The sequence below is a fragment of the Balaenoptera ricei genome, chromosome 5 (assembly GCF_028023285.1).
Source record: "Balaenoptera ricei isolate mBalRic1 chromosome 5, mBalRic1.hap2, whole genome shotgun sequence".
In the NCBI taxonomy this organism is placed as follows: domain Eukaryota; kingdom Metazoa; phylum Chordata; class Mammalia; order Artiodactyla; family Balaenopteridae; genus Balaenoptera; species Balaenoptera ricei.
The window spans coordinates 50,159,053-50,181,622 of NC_082643.1; the positions used below are offsets into that span (position 1 = coordinate 50,159,053).

The following is a 22,570-nucleotide window of genomic DNA, read 5'->3' on the forward strand; positions in this document are numbered from 1 at the left end:
ATTTGAACTTGGGAGCTCCAATGGGGGTCATGCCTTACCCCCAATAGCTTAGAAATGCAAGAAATAGATTAGTTCATGAGCGTTTAATCTATAAAATCAATGCACAATGGGTCAGAGTAGACAAGCAAAGACAAATGAAGGAGGTGGGATAACCTCTAAGGCACCACCCAGCTCTGAAATCCTGGGACTCTGTGCTCTACGCTCACACCAGAAGACTATCTTATGGTGCACCTACTGCATACCATACACTGGGCCAGGTCTTTCTATGCATAATCTCCTTTACTGGATCCCCAGGTCTCTGAATTTCACTCCATGGACACTTGAACCTTATAAATAATAATTTTATAGGTAGATAATGATGCAAGATTTTCTTCATTTTCCCCAGGTTCATAGAGCTAAATAGTTGCAGAGTAGGCATTAGAAAAGCACTCTCCAGATTCCCATCTCTGCTGTAAGACACTAACTACCCAGACACAGGAGTGCGGTCTGCAGTTGCAAAAATAAAACTTGGCTGAAGTAAGACTCTCTTAACTGCCACTTAACTGACAGCTTCCCAGATTGTGTGCAAACTGCTTTTAAAACAATTAAGTGCGTATATTTGGTTATTATTTTTTACATTCAAGCAGCCAATTGGGTCAAGAAGAGAGGTGGTGGCTTTATATGCTTATCACTTTGTTTTTTTAAATACAAAACCTGTGCAGGGTGTGTTACTTTTAAACATCCTGCCCCAGTTGTGAGCTCACTCTTGGCTTTTCCACAACAGTGTTCTTTTTTCTCCCCCCCTTTAAATTTATTTATTTATTTATTTATTTTTGGGTGTGTTGGGTCTTCGTCTCTGTGCGAGGGCTTTCTCTAGTTGCAGCAAGCGGGGGCCACTCTTCATCGCGGTGCGCGGGCCTCTCACTATCGCGGCCTCTCTTGTTGCAGAGCACAGGCTCCAGACGCGCAGGCTCAGTAGTTGTGGCTCACGGGCTCAGCTGCTCCGCGGCATGTGGGATCCTCCCAGACCAGGGCTCGAACCCGTGTCCCCTGCATTGGCAGGCAGATTCTCAACCACTGAGCCACCAGGGAAGCCCGACAACAGTGTTCTTTAAGGTGATGCCCAGAGACTCTTCACCTCTGTCTTTTGCCCACAGTCACCTATCTGCTGAGCTACTGGAGAAGCCAGCCTCTTGGAGCCAATGGGAGCAGCCTGAAAACAGGCTTTAGAGTCATGGGAACAAGGGTTTCTGACTCCAGCGACATCTGCTTTGGGTTTCTCTGGGAAATCACTAAACCTCCCTTAGGTTTTTAAAGTGTCCATTTCAAGTGAACTATACTTCTGCCTTTTATAGATAGACCTGCCACCTCTCTGACCCTAATAATACCCCTGCAGTCAGCACAGAATAGTGAAGTAAATTCTTATAAGTTGTCCATAAGTAAAACAAAACAAAACGATAGCTCATCAAGACTTGCTATATGAGGAAAGATAAAACCTGGCTCTAATTCTTCCTGTGTATTAAAAATCAACTGCAGGGCTTCCCTGGTGGCTCAGTGGTTAAGAGTCCGCCTGCCAATGCAGGGGACACGGGTTCGAGCCCTGGTCCGGGAAGATCCCACATGCCGCGGAGCAACTAAGCCCGTGCGCCACAACTACTGAGCCTGCACTCTAGAGCCCATGAGCCACAACTACTGAGCCCGCATGCCACAACCACTGAAGCCCGCACACCTAGAGCCCATGCTCCGCAACAAGAGAAGCCACCGCAGTGAGAAGCCCGTGCATGACAACAAAGAGTAGCCCCCGCTCAGCAACAAAGACCCAACGCAGCCAAAAATTAAACAAATAAATAAATAAATTTATTAAAAAAAAAAAAAAATCAACTGCAGCAGACTCTCATATTTGAGGAAATTATTTTATTCCCAATGGAACAGGAGGTTGAAGTGTTTATACTTTCCAGCTACTTACTGTAAAAGAAGGAAGTCTTCAAGAGCAAGTTGACAGAGAGAGCGGGGGTTGGTTCCAATGGCCATCAACATTGACCTTCCTGGAAAGGAATTATTTCTTTGATGGCCTTGCTCATGGCTTTCAGGATTCTTTTTGTGCAATGGAGTGGGAGGTAATTACCTTTCAGACATTTTTCAAATGCTGGCTAAATGGGAGGGCTGGGCAAGGACCTTGTGGATATTCTGTCATTTGTTAACCACTCACTAAGTGCTCTACTGAACACACTGCGGGGGGATCTGCATTTAAGCCTTAAACCAACCCCATGAGGATAAAACAGCTATGATTGACAGATGTGGAAGCTCAGATTATGGCAGTGTTTCCAATCTTTTTCCCATCACAGCACCTCCTTGAGGGCTGAGAGGACCAGCCGCTTGGCTCACGTGTACACCTCTCATGGTGCATTGGAGGGAGAGCTCGAGGTTGGACAGGGTTAAGTATCTTGCCTGAGGTAAGAATGAGGCTGAGCGGAGTTTAATTTTGTTTTTTTAATCTTATTTTATTTTTCTTAATACAGCAGGTTCTTATTAGTTACCTATTTTATACATATTAGTGTATATATGTCAATCCCAATCTCTCAATTCATCACACCACCACCCACCCTTGAACTGAGTTTTAAACCCAAGGCTGTGACTATAAAAACTGGGCTCTGGGGCTTCCCTGGTGGCGTAGTGGTTGGGAATCTGCCTGCCAATGCAGGGCACATGGGTTCGGGCGCTGGTCTGGGAAGATCCCACATGCCGCGCAGCAGCTGGGCCCGTGAGCCACAACTACTGAGCCTGCGCGTCTGGAGCCTGTGCTCCGCAACAGGAGAGGCCGCGATAGTGAGAGGCCCGCGCACAGCGATGAAGAGTGGCCCCCGCTCGCTGCAACTAGAGAAAGCCCTCGCGCAGAAACGGAGACCCAACACAGCCAAAAATAAATAAATAAATAAATAAATAAATAAATAAATTTATAAAACAAAAAACAAAAAAAAAACTGGGCTCCTAATCACTACCCTGTACTAGAGTGTACCATCAAATTATAGGTATGGCGTTATAAAATTCTCACAAACATCCCCAAAGGATGGATTATACTTGTCTTTATCTTAAGAGTGAATACAGATGAGTCCCTCTGTGACGCTGGTGTTGGGACATTGGCCAAACCCTCACTTTATTGGGTTATCCTATTAGATTATATTTTCAATGTTCAGTGCTTTTAGGGTTACCATTTGACTAATGTTTTAATGGAAATCTCATTGGCTACCTTGCAGGAAGTTTCCACTGTATGGTCACTCTGAGTGGGAGGGTATTGGAGGTGGAAATTGCAAAGCCAAGCAAACAGCACAGCCTCTACTACACCAAAAAGATGGGGAATCACTCCTTCAGGCTAATTTAATGTACCCCAGGGTAATCTGGGAAAGTAAGTACATTCCCTGGCAATTTTTCCTTTTTATACATCTGAGTCCACTGAGAAGCTGGTAGGAGGATAAGGAGGATATTCCTCCAAAGACCAGCTAGTCAGTATCTATCCTCCCACATGTGACCATCCCCGTCCACAGGATACAGATACAAAATGTGAGCAGGGCTTCTCATATGAGTTTTACTTGTTAGTCTGGTCCTCCCTGTTCTGTGTTCAGTTGACCAGAAGCTTGTATGGGTGTGAAAGATAAAGATCTCATGTGCTTTGTCCCTCTACCTGGAGACAAAATCTTTCCCTGGGTTTTCTTCCTCCAAGTCATATTTTTCATCTTGTGAGTGTTTACTGCTTACTCACCTAAGAATGTTAGATTCAATGTCAACAGAGAAAAGAGGAAAAGCAACTAAATATGTTAAGGATAACAGAACTACACACAAGTTTTAATCCTAAGGAAACTCCTCCCATTTCAGTGGTATTTACTCTCAGTTAAGCATTGAAGGAAGCAAGAGGTGTGTATCTATTAACAAGACCTTGAAGGATGGAGAGTCAAGCTGTGGCTGTGAGCTGCCCATCACAGCAGCTGACCTAGGCCTTGTTCAAGGAGCCTAGAACTTGGAGGTGCCTCTTCATGAAGCCGATTCCCCAGCAGAAAAAGGGACATGGACACAAAGTTGCAACACCCCACACTAAAAGTATTTAGCCAGACTTTACCCAATGTTTACCCAACAATTCCTTAACCTGTGCCTTAGAAAACTGGCCCATTACTGGCAGCAGAAACAGTTCTTGTTTACTACTAAATGCCTTCCGGTTTGTCTTGAAAGCAGGAGCTTTTTCAGACAAGGCCATTTTTTTTCAATGTTAAAAATGAGAATCTCTGAAGAAAAAAGTGAATATCCGATCTCTATATATCACTACTCACCTCAAGAGAATTGGACCAGGATCCCCACCCAGCAAAGGGGAAATTGTGCCAAATGTGTTTCCAAGAACAAAATCAGTAAGAGATAAAACTGAGTATACCATTCTGTTCAGTTTGTGAGAAAGTTCCATTGCATTGTTAAAGCTGAGAAAATGGTTCCAAATCACATGACTATAGTCAATGCCCAGACCTAGAGCAAAACTACTAAACAGTAGGGGTTACACCATAACCAAGAGATTTAAAAGAATGAAAATTACGTAAATCTGCCCCTCCCTCCAAACTTGACAGAGAGGTGATTTTAAAAAAATAAAACAAAGAAACTTTGCTTTTGCTGGGCTGAAAGAAAAACAAGAAAAAGAACAAGAGAGTAAATCATTGGTCAGGATGGCTGATGGAAAGTCCAACTGCAGGGGTAGGAGGGAGAGAAACCCTCCAAAGGGTTTGAGGATCTGGGAGCAGGAAGACTTGTGCCTCCATACCAACGGAGAGTCCTGCAAGGAAACATTCTCACAGAGAGCCCTGTGGCAACATGCAGGGCCATCCCAGAATAGCAATGGCCACAGGGCAAGTCCAGCCAGAGGGACTCTCTGAGATGGACGCCCCCCCCCCCCCCATTTCCTTCAGCATCAGAGCAGCTCAGAAGAGCAGCAAACGTCTTCCCATGGCTTCCCTCCTCCACTTCTCCCTGAGATGGGGCAAGAGTTTGGCTGAGAAAAAGACAATGGACTGAGAACAGCGTTATAGTGGATAGACCTGGAAGCCACAGGGAGGGGTAGACTACAGACATCAGCAGTGGGTGGCAGTGAGGACAGATGCCCAAAGCCAAAGCCAGCTCAGAAGAGGCTCTTCCCAAGAAGGACCTCTCAGGTGCTCATCCCCTAAATGTTAAGGTCATACATAAGAGTGCCAGGAACCAAGATCATTCTTTGGGAGAAAATTAAAAAAAAAAAAGTGGGAAGAGAAGAAAAATCTTGACTAAGAATTTACTCAAGGACTGGGTTTCCTGTGTCTAGAGTCACATCCTGATGGCTCTCATCATGGTGTGCTGAAGCCTCGGAGAGCACCTGCTGGTCTTGATTCACTGGCGAAGGCAATCAGTGCCCCCAGTAGTGCCCAGATCAGAAATGCCCTTGCTGGCTCCTAGATAGAGTGGGTTGTCAGGCACCTTTCCTCAAACCCCTCAGGAGGTTGGTACCTGGCATGGTGTATTAAGGACCCTATTCTCTTTCTTCTACAGCTACTACAAAGTTCTGGGGAAGGAAACGTTCCCAAAGCAGACTGCCATGGCAAGGGGCAAATTCTCCAGCAGAAGAGCTGAGAAGATTACGGGTATGTATGGGGGCTTGAAGTCACGTGGAGGGAGGTTTGTTTAAATGCTAACCTGTGGCATTTCCCTGGTGGCGCAGTGGTTGGGAGTCCGCCTGCCAATGCAGGGGACACGGGTTCGAGCCCTGGTCCGGGAAGATCCCACATGCCGCGGAGCAACTAAGCCCGCGCACCACAACTACTGAGCTTGAGCTCTAGAGCCTATGCTCTGCAACAAGAGAAGCCACCGCAATGAGAAACCTGTGCACCGCAACGAAGAGTAGCCCCTGCTCGCCGCACCTAGAGAAAGCCGGCGCGCAGCAACGAAGACCCAACACAGCCAAAAGTAAATAAATAAATTTTTTTAAAAAAGCTAACCTGTGTTTTTTTTTTTTTAAAAAAGGCTAGGATTTAAACCATAAGTAATTGAATTTATCTTGAATTAGAGAAATTTAGTTTTCTATTACCACGTAGAAGTTAGGGCTCATGAGTTAATTTAATTCAATTACAGAGAATAAAATTACTCCTCAGCTCATTGACATTTGTGTTAGTAAAAACTTACTCTCTCGATATATTTTAATGTAAATTCACTGTTACTGTTTCAATTTTATCTCAAATTTCAGGATGAGAGGCTTGATGCCCTCTTAAAGGAGTTTTCACCCTCAATGCAGGAATCAGAGGGGCCTTTTTAGAAGACGTAGTGGTGGGCATTGCAGTTGTCACCCCAGGATCCACGCCATCCTTCCTTCACTGTGAAGCAGCCCTGGTGATTGCATCTCCGGGTGAGCCCACCTCCACACTGCAGGGACCGGTTCAGGAAAGCCAACCCTCAGCCAGCTGGCACATGACCTTTCCCAGGTCAGAGGGGCTGGTTATAGGCGACCAGCCAGCCCTGAGGACTGGCCTCCTCTCTCTGGAGATGGACACTGAAACATGGAGCCGATCTCAGTTTGAAATTGTCACCATAGATGGTAAAGAAAAGATGTCTGACTAAATCAAATTGACTCTGAGACCACTGTTTCTGACCTTTCTAGTGCTGAGTCAATCTATCTCTTTTATTGTTTAACCCAGTTTGAGTTGGGCTTTGTGTTACGTGCAACCGAAAAACCCTGAAATGTTGCAGTTGGAGAGGGGACTTTCTCAGCTCCTGAATCTGAACGTATGAGTAAGGCAGGGCCTCACAATAGTTACCTCATACTTTAATGCCTTTTTTCTAGAAGAGTATTCAGTGAGAAAAAACAACAAAGGAATAAAAGCAAATTCTATGAAGTGAAAACCCCAGGGTATCCCTTATTTTCCATACTTATCTTCCCTCCAACCTGTGGCATAATTCTCCCAGTGACCTCTGCCCAATGGATCTATCTTGCTTTCCCTTCCTCCCTCTTCTTTTCTTCCTTAAAGACAGGAGTGGAGGAGGAGGACGGGTGTGGGGAGGAGGAGGGGGAGAAAGAGAGAGGAAGAAGGCAGGTCGGCAGGCACCTGCTTCCTGCTTCTGATGAGGTGCACGGAACATTCCTTATTAGCTCTTACATAAAACTAAGAATGTGTACGCCCATTGTTTGGGGGTATTGGGTGACTCCAAGAGAACAATCCATTCCACAAATTCCACCAACAACTCATGACCAGGTGATGCAAGCAGGCGAACACAATGCACACTGATTGTTCCATCTGTCAGGGATATCAGGGCTGGTGGCTACGGGATTATTATATTTCACTCACCCGGTTTCCCTCTCACACACCACTCCTAGACTCTTCCAGTCACCTCCCAGGCCAGAGTTTAGAACAAGCCACTGGACAGGACACTTATCAAAGTGCAAACATTGACTTTACAATGTGGCAGTTAAAAATAACTTGCCAGACCTCCAAGTGCGTCAAGGAAGGCTGTTGTCCTGTGTGGTGTGCCCAAGGCTTCCTCCTCAAGGCCTCCTCTCCCACACTCTTCTTCTTTTCTATTCATTTAAAAAAAAACTTTTTTTTATTGAAGCATAGTTGATTTACTATGTTGTCTTAATTTCAAGTGTACAGCAATGTGATTCAGTTATACATACATACATTCTTTTTCATATTCTTTTCCTTTACGGTTTATTACAGGATACTGAATATAGTTCCCTGTGCTATACAGTAGTACCTTGTTGTTTATCTGTTTTACTTATAGCAGTTTGTATCTGCTAATCCCAAACTCCTAATTTATCCCCTACCTTCTTTCCCTTTTGGTAACCATAAATTTGTTTTCTATGTCTGTGAGCCTGTTTTGTAAATAAGTTTTGTAAGAAAGTTTTGTAAATAAGTTCATTTGTGTCATATTCTAGATTCCACATATAGGTGATACCATAGGATATGTGTCTTTCTCTTTCTGTCTTGTGTCACTTAGTAGTGCACATTCTTCTATTTCCTTTCTGTGGCCGCAAAATGACGAAAGTCAAAGGGGACCACTGTCTTTAGGATGTCAGATTTTTAAGTTTCTGCCCTTTCCCATTGACTCTTTGCCTTTTTGGGATAGCAGACAAATCCCAAACTGGCTGGGGCACAGAGTAACAATGCACAGGAACCTACTAGCATTTATTTGTTTGTTTGTTTGTTTACTTATTTACTAGCATTTCTTTATTTCTTTATTTTTGCATCCAGAGGCATGTGGATCCTGGAAAAGAGGTACAATTCTCCAGACTTGGTTTCAGTTCCAAAGCTGACGAAGAGGTCAGGAGGACATCTGAGGCTAAAGCAAATCAACTATACTTCAATAAAATTTTTTTAAAAATAGCGCATAACTGGAAACAACCAAAATATCCCTCAGTAGCTGAGTGGTTAAACACACTGTGGTACATCCTGTAAAAAATTAATAAACAGAAACCTCAATTAAATAGAATCCAGAAGGGGGAGCTCTCACGCCCTGGAAGACAGCCACGCTCAAAGGGAAGAAGAAAAACTCCTTTCTTTCCTGTCAAGGACTCAGCCAATGAAAAGCCATGGACTCTCCGTTTACTGTAGCCTTCCCAACCTCCTCTTCCTTCAGTAAGTATTCATCCCTTGCCTGGGGACTTGCACGTGGCTCACCGAGGTTGCAAACCCCAAAATGCAATTCTCTGCTGATACCAAATAAACCCATCTTTGCTGGAGAAATAATCTGGCGGTCTATTTCTTTTAGGTCAACAATCCATACCATGAAATACCACTCAGCAATAACAGGGAATGACATTTATATAACATTCTCAAGATGAGAAAATTAGAAATGGAAAACATTAGTGGTTGCCAGGGGTTAGGGATGGGGAGAGTGATATGACATACATGGGTAGAATAAGGGGGATCTTTGTGGTCATGGACTAGCCCTGTATCTTGACTGCACTGGTGATTACATGATTTTATATATGTGATAAAATGGCATGGATTTATACACACGCATTTGTACCAATGTCAAATTCCTAGATTTGATAATGTACTGTAATTATGTAAGATGGGGGGATGACCGGAGGAAGAATTCACCGGATCACTTTGTACTATTTTTTGCAAATTCCCGTGAACCTATAATTTTTTTTTTAATACATTTTTTAAACCCTACTAAGAGTTCCTGGACCTGAGCCAGACGCTGTGAATTCTGTAGTTTGGGCTGCCCAATGCCCCTTCACCAGTGATCTCCTGTTCACTGTGCCACTCTTTGCCACTCCCAGCCCAGGGTTTTCCAAGTACCTGAGGGATGAGGCAGGGAGAAGTCATGTTTCATTAAGGGGGAACACTGATCGCCTGCGTTGATAACATGTAGACCCCCATCCTTCCCTCCAAGTCCACATTTCATTTTGCCTTTTCACTTTCACGTTGTATCTGCTGATCATTTTGCTTCCAAATGCCCTCGTGTGTAGCCCTGTTTCCACCTCCTTTGGTTACCCCCTCCGCCTTCTGTCTCCTGTCTGCTCCAATCATAGCCTCCAGGGGTTCTGACTCGGCCTGGTCTCCATCCTCCTCTCCCTTGTCTCTCATGAGGCCCCGAGGAGGTCCCAGGCCCACACCTCCCCTCTCCTCTGGCCCCCACCTCACCATCTCCGTGAGAACGGGGTTCCCTGTACCTGCGCCCCAGGTGCAAGTCCCCAGCACTCGCTGTGTCAGTGATGTCTGTTCTCTGCTGTCTTCAGCCTGACCTCCCTGCTGGCTTCTTCTCCGCTGACACACAGACTCAAGTTTCTCTCCTCTTATAAAAACTAACATATGCCCCAACCCTTTGCCTCTTGCTAACCATTGCTCTACCTCTCTGCTCTTGTCGGCCAAGTTTCTGGTAAGAATCTTCTGCCCTGTTTGGCTCTGTGCTTCCTCCCCTTAATGAAACACCCGGTCCTCGGCCATCTGGCCTCTGCCTTATTGAAACGGCTGGGATTCCTGATTGCAAAATGGAAAGGACTCGTGTCAGTCTCATTACCCTTGGGCCCTGTGTGCCGTCTCACGTTGCCATCCACTCCTTCCCCAAAGCACCCTCCTCTTGGACTTCCTGACGTCAGGCTCCTGGCCTTCCTCCCACCTCTCCGTCCACTTCTCCTTGGTCTCCTTGGCTGGGGCTTCTCCTTCTGCCCTGCTTCTCAGGTTCTATGCCCAGCCTTCTACTCGTCTCTACACTCCAACTAGGAAATCTCAAAATCCATGATTTCACTTAACACCAGTAAGTGCATGAGTCACCAGGCTAGGTCCGTGTTTCCTGCGCTTCAGGCACCTCCCTGAGGCCTCCGCCTGGCCCTTCAAGTCCAGCACGTCCAAACTGAGCAGATCCTTTATCCCCTCCACCACCCTCCGTCTGCAGCCCTTCCTTCTCTTCCTCCTGTATCCCCTGAAGGGAAGGGTGGCACCAACCAGCCGGTCACCCTGCCTCCCTCTTCCTCAACCTCCATCCAAACTAAGCCCTTCCAGTTTTAGCTTTCACAGCTCTCCCACACGCTCCCCTGCTCTGACATCCCTTGTTCGTTATCTGGCTTGTTCCACCAGACTCCCAACTGGTTTTTCCCCAGGCTTCTCCACACAAACAAAAATTTGGTCTGGTTATACTTGCTGAAAATCTCTCCTTGTCTCCTCCTGGTCTTCCTGGTGAAAAACAGCTGTCTCGATGCAGCATCCTCGAGGTCATGCTTCCTGCCTCTGTCCAGGCTCCACTCCCATCACACACACGCCCTTGGCTCCAACCATTCTCACCCGCTGGCAGTTCCCCAAGTGCACCCTCACCCCTGCCACTGACTCCTGCGCTAGCCTTCAGACTCGGCTCAGTTGGGTGTCGCTTCTCATGGAAACGCTTCCCAAGGTGCCCAGACTGAGTTTGCATTATTGTCTCTGCTCCTGACGCAGGTACACTGAGGTCGCCATGATGCATATCTCCACTGTGTCCTCCATGACGCTGAACTAGACTCACGGGCAAGGGTCATGTCCCCCACCTTTTTTTGCATAGCACTTTTTCCCGGATTTTATTTTATTTTGAAATACTTCAAATCGTTAGGAAATTTGAAATAATGGAACAATAAACTTTTATATACCTTTCACCAAAATTCACCATTTGTTAACATTTTGCCCCATTGTGCACGCTTCTTCATCTCCCACTTGCCCCCCCCCCCAAAGCCTTTATAGACTGTACTGGGTTGAATAGCATCCCCCCAGAATTCATGTCTACCCAGTACCTGTGAATATGACCTTATTTGGAAATAGGGTCTTTGCAGATATAATCAAGATAAGATGAAGACATACTGGATTAAGATGGGCCCTAATTCAATGACTGGTGTCCTTATAAGAAGAGAGAAATTTGGACAAAGACACACAGAAAGAATATCCCATGAAGACAGAGGCAAAGATGTAGCTGCAAACCAAGGAATGCCAAAGATTGCTGGCAGCCACGCGCAGCCCAGCCGGAAGAGGCAAGGAAGGACCCTCCTCTACAGGATTCAGAGGACACGTGGTCCTGTCACCACCCTGATTGCAGACTTCTAGGCTCCAAAACGATGAGAAAATAAACTTCTGTTGTGTTAAGCCACCTAGCTTGTGGTAATTTGTTACAGCAGCTTTAGGAAACTAATAAAATAATCTTATATGTGTACACACATATATATATATACAATATAGATATTAATATATCTATTAGTATAAAATATAAAATCAATGTATAAAGAAAATAGATACTACTATATTAACAGATATATTTTTTTTTTCCACTGAACCATTTGAAAGTAAGCTTTAGGCATCATGACATTAGCTCGTAATACTTTAGTAATATGTATCTTCTAAGAATAAAAACTTACTCCTATAAGTTACAATATCATTATCATACTGCAAAAATGTAACATTTATACAATAATATAGAATATATGTAATATAGACAATATATAATATAGAGAATATAATATATAATAATATGATATAGAGTAGATATTCAAACTTCCCAAACTTCCTAACAATGACATTTATAGCTTTTTTAAAAAATTCAGGATCAATCAGGGTTCATTCATTGTATTTAATTATCACGTTTCTAGAATCTCTTTATCCTGAAGTAGTTCCCTGCCTTTTTTCTTTTTTCTTTTCTTGACATTGACATTTTTAGAGTGTCCAGGTCAGTTTTGTATGTCACCCCCAAATTTGGATTTGTCTAATCGTTTCCTTGTGATTAGATTCAGGTTAAGCAAGTTTGGCAGGAACTACCAGGGTGATACTGTGCCCTTTCTTGTGCATGACATCAGGAGGGACATTGTGACATTTGATTTGATTACCAGTGTCCATTATTGGAATTGGTAAGTTTGATCATGTGGTTAAGGTGGAAGACTGTGTCTTATTGTATTCCCAGTACTTATCAATAGGCCTGTGAGCCCTTAAATGTTCATTAAATGAATGAATGAGACTGATGGATTACAGTGGTCTGTACTGAAACTAAAAATTTTGAAAATTTGGCAAAATATGCAATTTCTTATTAACCATCTACATCACCTCTTATTCGTGGACATCACTGGGGCACAGTGACTTTGCCATCCCCACTTCTACAATGTTATGTTCTACACTAAAGTGTGCAATCTATTGTGCAGGCAGAGTGGTATTGGCTTATATAAAACTCAACTGTGAGCTTAGGAGCCTTGGAGCATAGCTCTCTGGATGGCTGCATGAAACACTCAAAAACAAAGCAAATGACGTCTTACTGACTTGAACATCATTATTTTCTTCCAAGATATTTTATTTGGGTCCCAGCAATTTAGGCCAGTTTCCAGAGTTACTTAATATGTTTGTAATAGCAACATTATGAAATGTTAATTCTGAAAATTGTTATGTTTCTCTTTCAATACACATCCAGCCTTGCTTAAAACCCCAGGGCTTATTGCCTGTAAATCTGCTTCTGTTCATTGTATTTAATCATTGGTCACTATTTTCACAAAGACTCTCAACTTTAATCAGATCCTTAAAGGGAATGTCAGGCATTAGATCATGAACGATTTCAAAAATAAAAAGCTCTTGTTTTAGAACCAAATACTAATGAAGCCATGTGATTTAGCCAACTCTCCTGAGTTGAACGGCAGCTACAGAAAGCTACCCGGGATCCAAAAATGATGGACCTTGACTGCTTTAACAGAAGTGGTCGATTCTCACGCACATGGGAATGTTCTTCTATGATTTGTGGTTCTTAGTTTTAGGTGCTCAGATACGGGGGGAAAAGCTGTAGTGATTGTTCTAATTGGCTTGGTCTGAGTTAACTTCACACATTGAATGAGGCACAGGCAGAACCACACTGGTAAAGAGAGTTGATGAACTCCCCTTTGCTTCAGTGTTTACAGGGTACCTACCGCATGCAGCTCATGGAAAATTGGGAGGTGTTAATAGAAATTTAACTGAGTAGAAAACTGCGATCCATAGACAGCGCCTGTAGCACCGTATCCGCTCCTGGACATCATTCTAACAGAGAATGCAGACAGCCTGGATCACATTAGAGGAGTGTCACCTCGCAACGGTGTTAAGAGGGAAGTCTTAGGAGCCAAACCACCTGATTCAAAGTCAGGCTCTATTACTCACTAGCTGTATAACTCTGGGTACATTACTTAATCTCTCTGTGCCTCATGTATAAAATGGGGATAATACCAATACTTACTTCCTAGGGTTGTTATAAGATATTTATGAATTAATATATATATAAGCTGCTTAAAATGACACCTGGCATATAATATGTAACCAATAAATGTTGGTTATTTATTATTTCTAGTGTCATCATTATCATCACCAGGAACAAATGGTGAGAAGAAAGCAGGGGACAATGAGACGTGTAGGGACATAACTCGTGTCTTCAAAGGCTTGAAATGCTGCCAAGAGGAAGAGGGATTAGATGATTTCCATGTGACTCTGGGAGCACATATACTACTTCAAAGGGTATAAATTACAGAATTCAGAATCAGGCTCAATACATGGGGAACACCGTTTCAGTGGTTAGAATTATCTGAAGATCAGAGGCTTGCTCTTAGAGAGAGGTGTCCTAGGTTACTGGGGTATTCAATACCACCCTGGATGGTCCTTTGTGATTTAAGAGTTAGCTGGAAGACTAAATCAGATGGTTCAAAAGAACCTAGCCTTGTGAGTCTATCCTTAAATACACCATTACAGCATCAACCAGAATTTTAAAGAATGAGTAAAATATAAGAAACTCTACACAAATGAAAAACTCCTCTGTTGCAATAATGTCACAACTTACATCTCCCAAACCCACTCATTAGTCATTCTTCCCATTTCTACCAGATACCCACACAAACAGGAAAGAGCTGCAGTAAAGAGATTTCAACTGAATAATACATTCAGATGCACCTACAAAAACATAAGAAGCGCCTTATCTTATAGGAGTTTAATTTCTAAAATCCATCAGTGTATATGGTAAAAATCACATATAGACAAAATTGCCCAGAGAAATCTAGGAAGGCACCACCTTGGCAACTGCCTCTTTGTAAGCCCAGCACAGTTTCCCTCCAGTGTTGGAAATGATGTCTGCTTTTCTGACACAGCATTAAATAAAAGAGTTGGCTTGAATTTAAGTGCCAAGTTCTATGAAAAACATATATATTTAAAGAGTACACTTGGTCAGGGGGAAGAGATATTTGTTCTGTGAGGAGATGAGACCAATGAGATTCATGTCACCCACGCATTCTCATGTTAGGACATATACTCAGTGGGTGGAACGTCAAGCTGAATTCATTGCACCATTTATATTGCTATTTTTCTATTTCTTTGCTTTTTTTCTACTTATCCAATTGCACAGAGTTGCAGTTGCTGAAGTTAAATGCATTCCTCTGAACATTTAGGAGCAAGCCAGGGCTTCTTAGTCAGCAATCACTCTCTTTCAGTCCACGGTTTCTATGACTACTCCCTGGTCCCTGGAAATGCACTTGATTGCTTATCCAGCACCCTCCTTTCTTCCAGAAAAGGCATCCCTTCTTTGAGGGGCACTGCCCCTTCCCCACAGCAGTCGGTGATTCTAGGCTGCCACCAACCATAGTGCCTCACTGGCCACCTGAGAAGGCATGTGACCCAAGTCGGTCCAATTAGAAGCCTCCCCTGGGATTTCTGCGCTTGCAACCAGAGGCTAGTTCTCAGTCTATGGGTGTCAGGAAGACAAAGAAGCAGAGAGAGACAGTGTTGAGAGATGGAGAAAGGGTTCCTGGCTCCATTCCTGTCCTGGTCCCAGTAATCGCTATGGTCCAGCATGCCCCTGCCCTTCCCATGATGACCCAATAAAAATCTTTTTGCTTAACTGGGTTTACATTACTTCCAATAAAAGGAGTTTCAATACAGCCCTCAAGAATTTGATTCCTTGATCGGCACTGATCTCAGTATTCTCTAGTAAATGAGAGAGTACACAGAAATAGGCTTGGATGCCTGGTCCCATACTTGATACAGCACATGTGTGGAAATGTGTTCATTTTTAGGCAGGTTCCGTAGAGCCCTGCCAAATATGAAGCGTTGTTTCAAATCCTTTCAAATTATTTAGAGTATCTAATACATGGAAGGAAGGAAGGAAGAAAGAAGGAGAGAGAAAGAAAAAGAAAGAAAGAAAGAAAGAAAGAAAGAAAGAAAGAAAGAAAGGATGGAAGGAAGGAAAAAGAAAGACAGAGGAGGGAGGGAAAATGAAAGGAAACCATGGCTTAATGAGAACCCACTCTGCCTTTGCCTCTGTCTTTCAAAGTCTTCAGAAAAAAAGGCTCTTATTTAACCACAACAAACATTTCCTGGGTGCCTGCTGTGCGCAGGTGCTGACGTGGGCTGGAGGAGAACTGTCCACATGGACACACGCAGTCCCGCCCTCGGGGGGCTCAGCACCCAAAGGATTCTTGAGTTTGAGCCTCCTCAAATTTCCCTCTAACAGGTTCATTGATTCTTTTTCCCCTATTTATCGGAAACTGAGATAATTTGATATTTGATATGATTCTTAAGAGTCTAGTTCTCACTCTTCAGTAGGAACACACATACACACAATAGCAGAATAACCATCGTGCAATTTCTGAGAATTATGTGAGTAGACATTGACTTAAACTAAATAAATCTCTCACTTTCAAAGTTGTCCTTCTGGATTGAAAAAAGAAAACAAACCTGAATTAAGGAAACTTACCACCAAAAATTCACAGCGTTTACTTTGGAAGGAAAAAGGCTTCACATCCCCTTCCTACATGCAGTGTAGTAGATCGTTCAGTCTAATTCCTTTTACAGAGGCCTTGGTTCCACAAGTGGTCCAGGGTCACGTGGTTACAAGTTCCTGGCCCAGGTCCTACTCTGCAACCCCCTGGTCTTTTCCTCCCTCTGCTAGTGAACACAAGCCCTCATGGATCTGGGAATTGACAGAACACATCCCAGGATGTTGAAGAAATTTCCAAGCTGACCTCAGCCACTGACTGAAGCCTTAATGTCCAAAAATAAACCCTAAAAATTCTCTAGTAAATCAGCAACTCAACCAAGAGAAATGCTTTAAACTTCACTTGCATGGACAAGAATCCAAAATCTTACCTCTCCATCTAGCACATCATCTGAAAAAATGACAAGTTAGCCAGAGAGGAATTCTGAGAAGCCACCCAGTCAGGGCTTAGACTAGCAGAGCCGAGAACAGTCTACCAGGCACACAGGCTTGGGAATGTTCTGTACTTGGGACCCAGTTTTACTGCTGGGGACGGGGGAGGAGGGAGGGAGGGAGGAGGCCTCTCTGGACATCCTGTCTTGAACAGTCCAGGTAATTTGCCTACACCTATTCAATGCCCACTGCGAGCAAACCGGGGTGACTTGCCAGTTCCTAGACAATAACGGTGTCGTGTAGGATAGGCAAATACACAAACTCTTCTCTACCCGTGCCCATGGCAGGCATTTTTGAAGCCCAGGCAGTTGACACTTAGAAGAAACCTTACTGCTACCTTTGGATTTGTCCTTTGGGCATTGAGTATCTAATCCCTTTGTAAGATTGGGGGTGAGAAATTTACCAGTTCTGCTGTGTAGCACCAGGAATCCTGTTTGAAGACAGTTTTTTTTTTTTTAAATGGGAATTATTTATTTATTTATTTATTTATTTATGGCTGTGTTGGGTCTTCGTTTCTGTGCGAGGGCTTTCTCTAGTTGCGGCAAGTGGGGGCCACTCTTCATCGCGGTGCGCGGGCCTCTCACTATCGCGGCCTCTCTTGTTGCGGAGCACAGGCTCCAGACGCGCAGGCTCAGTAGTTGTGGCTCACGGGCCTAGTTGCTCCGCGGCATGTGGTATCTTCCCAGACCAGGGCTCGAACCCGTGTCCCCTGCATTGGCAGGCAGACTCTCAACCACTGCGCCACCAGGGAAGCCCGAAGACAGTTTTAATGATAATGAAATGAATAGAAGTCTCACAGGGTGGGAGAGGATTTTCTCAAGTGAGAACATCAGTAAATCATCATTGAATGCTGGGTATGATGAGAGTTTGGCTAGAAATAAAACTGCGTTGGCTAGCTCAGAGGAGGTTCCCAAGCCTCCCTGTAAAACTTTTTTTCACACATTTCCCTTGTGTTTGTGGGACTGGGACCGGCACTGCGGGTAGCAGATGTGATTCATGAAAGGACCAGGACCAGAACCTCAGAGAACCAGGACTGAAGACCAAACTCAAGGGCATTTATGGACTGGACTTTCTCCAGGGAAGAGCACTGGGAATGTACACTGAGACTCTGTATTTCTGTGATGTGCTTACTGCATAATATCTATTAGCCAATGGTTTTGGTTTCCTTTTTTAAAAAAAAATAATACTCTTTTTTTCATATAGCGTGATCAAAATGCTGTTACTGGAGATGGCGCTGACCCAGGCCATTCCGTGCAGGGATTCTTCCCAGTGCCCAGGTTGGGGCTCAGGTAAAGTAAAACCTGATGGCCTTGCAAGGGAACCCCAGTCTTTCACACCCCAAGCATCTCAGCTTATAGCTTCATCTACTATCAACACCGGGAACCAATAGGGCAAGGACATAGCATGATTTGGACTTTAGAAATATCATTTTTGTAATATGAAAGATGGATTTTAGGGGAGCATTATTAGAGACTAGAAAATTTATTACAAAGCTATTGTAATTGTATCTAACTTGGGAACATTTTGATCACCCCAAAAGAGAGCCCATATCCACTACTGGTCACTCCCCATTCTCCCCTACACCCAGACCCTGGCAATCACTAATCTACTTTCTACCTCTATGGATTTGCCTATGCTGGACATTTTATATAGATGGAGTCATACAATATGTGGCCTTTTGTGTCTGGCTTCTTTCACTTAGAATAATATTTTCAAGGTTCATCCATGTTGTAGCATGTATCAGTACTTCGTTCCTTTTTTTATGGCTGAATAACATTCCATCATGTGCATATACAAACTTAGGTTATCCGTCAACAGTTAACAGACATCTGGGTTTCCCTCCTCACTTTTTGGGAATTATGAATAGTGCTGCTATAAGCATTCATACGAACACTTGTGTGGATATATGTCTACATTTCTCTTGGGTATTATTTCTAAGAGTGGAATTCCTGGCCTCAGGGTAACTCTATTAACTTTCTGAGGTTCCAAATGGTTCTCCAAAGTGGCTGCAAAATGTTACTATGCTTCATATTTTCTCCTTAAATATTTAGCCAGTGAATGGCTTTCAGAAATTAAAAAAAAAAAAAAAACTCAGTTAAGTTGCCCCTTGCTTCCCATCAACCCTTCCTTGATTTTTTTTTTAACACCTTTATTGGAGTATAATTGCTTTACAATGGTGTGTTAGTTTCTGCTTTATAACAAAATGAATCAGTTATACATATACATATATCCCCGTATCTCCTCCCTCTTGCATCTCCCTCCTTCCCTCCCTCCCTATCCCACCCCTCTAGGTGGTCACAAAGCACCAAGCTGATCTCCCTGTGCTATGCGGCTGCTTCCCACTAGCTAGCTATTTTACCTTTGGTAGTGTATATATGTCCATGCCACTCTCTCACTTTGTCCCAGCTTACCCTTCCCCCTCCCCATATCCTCAAGTCCATTCTCTAGTAGGTCTGTGTCTTTATTCCCGTCTTGCCCCTAGGTTCTTCATGACCTTTTTTTTTTTTTTTTTTAGATTCCATATATATGTGTTAGCATACGGTATTTCTTTTTCTCTTTCTAAGTGACTTCACTCTGTATGACAGACTCTAGGTCCATCCACCTCACTACAAATAACTCTATTTCATTTCTTTTTATGGCTGAGTAATAGTACATTGTATATACGTGCCACATCTTCTTTATCCATTCATCTGTTGATGGACACTTAGGTTGCTTCCATGTCCTGGCTATTGTAAATAGAGCTGCACCTTCATTGATTTTTAATGTGGGTCATTGGTTCTCAATCCACTCAAGTGTTCTCCCCTGCTCCAGGAGTTGAAGCAGTGGAACTTTGTAAATGATCGGTTAATGACTGTACAGTAGTGGATCATTTTTCAAAGATCAATGTCTGACCCAGAGAAGAAAAAGCAAAGTCCCCAAGTCTTCTAAATTTCCCCCTTATCCTTAGCATTTTCTCAGTGCTTACCAGGTAAGGTCAGAGATTTGTCTCTGTGGATGTTTGCTAAAGACAATGAAATCATTTTCTCTTAAAGGCTTTACTTCAGCAATTACCCAGCTCTCCTTTCTCCCTTGAAGTAACTACCTGTAAATGTGATCAACAAGATAGAAATATTGTCTTTCCCCCGAACGTTAGAAGTGGAATAAGCCACCAGCTTCCCCTTCTCCCACAGCCAGCCTGAACAGATTTTTCTTGTGTTTAGCTGGGATTCTCTCCCTTAGAGGGTACAGCACACATGAAAACATCTATTAGGGAATCATGAAAGGCGTGGCAGTACAACAATTCCACGGAGGGTCCTCTGAGGTCAACGGAAATCCAGGATGTGCCTTTGATACAGAATCACCCACCTGCCCCAGTTCCCCAGATGGGAGCTGGGAGCCCAGCATCATTAAGGTAACTTAGCACCGGGCTGGCCTGGGGGTGGGTGGCTCACTGCAAAGTGCCAAAGCATTTTATAGGACTTGTTCACACAGACGTGGGTGCGCTTACGGTTTGGGTACTTTTACGAAATTGCCAACAAAGTCAGTTATGATCAATCCCCCTTCTTTCTTCCATTTTCCGCTTTAGCCCCTCCATAAAGCTCTCCCCAGTTAGTAACAGTTCAGGTCTGTGATAAGGTCTTTACCAAACTTTCTGCTAATTCTCCCTCCCTGGAAATGCCTCACCAACTTGTAAGAGAAATGTGTGACTCAGTGTTCGCGTCAGCGCTCCCCCTGCCCGGCCCGTTAAGGCCACGTTAGGTTTTCTTTCCTCTCCCCACCCGCACTCATTTTGGAGGTAATTTGGGTAGTGGCTCCCCTAAAGGCCACCAAATTCAAAGGTTACGCATTTTCTCGCTTTCTCCCTTGATCCCCAAGCACCCTGCAAAGGGTATGACCTCTAAAGCCAGCATGAAAAACAAGGGAATTTTATAAAATAGTCCACATTCCAAATCTACTAGTTTTCCTCTCTGCTTTCCTTGATTTTTCTGTTCTTACCACCTAGCAGGAAGAGAAGGAAAGAAGGAGAAGGATTTTCTCTGAAAATCAAAGCTCAGTTCATGGCCTGCCCTCCTCCTCTTGTCTGGAGATGTCCTCCCCAAGAAGACCTGGAGCATCCCAAGAATCTGCACAAATTCACAGTCAATCACTCTTCACCATCATGAGGAGCGAATCTCAGAAAATGAGTTGCGTGCCACTGAGGGGGATGATTAACGCAGCCTCAAGTTGCTCCAATCGTATGGCATATGCTTAAACCACTGAACAACTTCAGCCTGGTATTTATGCATCCATTTCCTTCTAGTCTACGTGCCAACTCTTTAACTTGACCCTTGCCACTACCTTTTCAGTCCTTCCATTCTACGTCCACCTGCCCCACTCAGGCCAACCTCTGTCGTGACGTCCTCTAGGTCCTTGGAGAAGGGTGATCTTCCTATTTAGGCCTCACACCACTCCCGTTCTCCTCCGGTTGAAATTCCTCTGCTAAAGGTCACCCAACCTGCACCTGAAGCAGGCTCCCGACCTCTGCCCCTAGGGATCCTTGGAGGCACCTCATCTAGATTCTGAGGGCAGGTCCCTTATTCTGTTTCTGCATCAGTGCTCCCCATCCCGCTCTATGGTCTGCTTCCCGTCTTCTCCCCACCCCTTCCCAGCCCACCTGGCCAGGGGCCACCAGCCAACGAAGGATCACAGTGTCCCAACACCCAGCTCTGCCTCTCCTACCACCCTTTGTAACTGGGACACATTGGAACAGAACGGTAACACAAGAGTGTTTTATTTGAAATTTATTTTCAAATAATGGGTGAACACTGCCAGGCCCCCATACCTCAAATCCTCCCAGATCCCAGAAGAAAGAAGTTTTTGTTTGCACCTCGTAAAGCACACAGTTGCCAGCCTACCATGCAGCCCCCAGCTGATCACAGGCGAGAACTCAGCAGGTATTCTTCTGAGAAGCCACAGCCATGATGCAAAATGCCTTGGGGAAGGGTGGTGTGTGTGTGTGTGTGTGTGTGTGTGTGTGTGTGTGTGTGTCTATGTCTGTGTGGATGCGGGCGCAGTGCAGTACTGAATGGTGGGTCCGTACCTTCTGCGGACATACTTGAAAAACAAGAAAATCCTAATTATAGTGATATAAGCATCATTCTAGGGATATTAAACCTTGGCCTCTTAGAAACCACTAGGAGCAGGTGGTGATCTTAAGCCATCTGCATCCTTTACATTTTGTAACACGGTGTAAACCGGGGGATATCAGCGCATCCTGCCCGGTGTAGCAAATGGCAGTCAAGAGTGTTGTCTTTTGCTGCCACCTTGTGTTTAAGAGAAGAAAGTCTAAATTCATGGAGTTGCCCTGGCAGTGAGAAACTGGCATTTTCGAGCTGGAAGAGACCCTAGAAATTCTCTAGTCCAACTCCCTTCAATTCAACGGATAAGGAAACCAAGATGCAAACTGGAACAAGAGGCCCTTCCTCCTTCCCCTGGGCCACCCCGCTTCGCTGGGCAATTACACGCACAGCATATGCACTCAGGTCAAGTCCTCAACAACTCAGGCCATCCACGAATATGGCAGCAAAAACCAGTGTGTCTAAATCTGTACGTGTCTCATCCAGTAAACACATTTCCAAGGGATTGCAGTCATGTGTGACAGGGCCAAGTAAACAATAATAAGAGCTAACATTTATAGAGTACTCACTGTGGATCAGGAACTATGTGAAACAATGTACCTATTCTCTCAATTCTTCCAGTCACCCTATGAAACAACAACTATTTTAATCCCCATCTTAAAATTAAGGAAACTAGGCTTAGAGTGGTTAAGTAACTTGCCCAAAGTCACAGAGCCACATCTGGCAGGGAGAGAATTCAAATTCAGATCTGTACCGTACAAAATCTACGCTTTTAACTCTTTATCATTATTCATCACCTTGATGTCACCCCATATAGCTTCACTTCACAAGAAAGGTTCAGA

General features: G+C 44.1%; 1 non-coding gene across 1 annotated transcript; it reads left to right on the top strand.

Moving 5' to 3' along the window:
* Positions 1-5,297: 5,297 nt before the first annotated feature.
* Positions 5,298-5,425, top strand: LOC132366788 (small nucleolar RNA SNORA3/SNORA45 family). The gene has a single exon (XR_009503515.1). It is a non-coding gene; the product is annotated as a small nucleolar RNA SNORA3/SNORA45 family (small nucleolar RNA).
* The last annotated feature ends 17,145 nt before the right edge of the window (positions 5,426-22,570 follow it).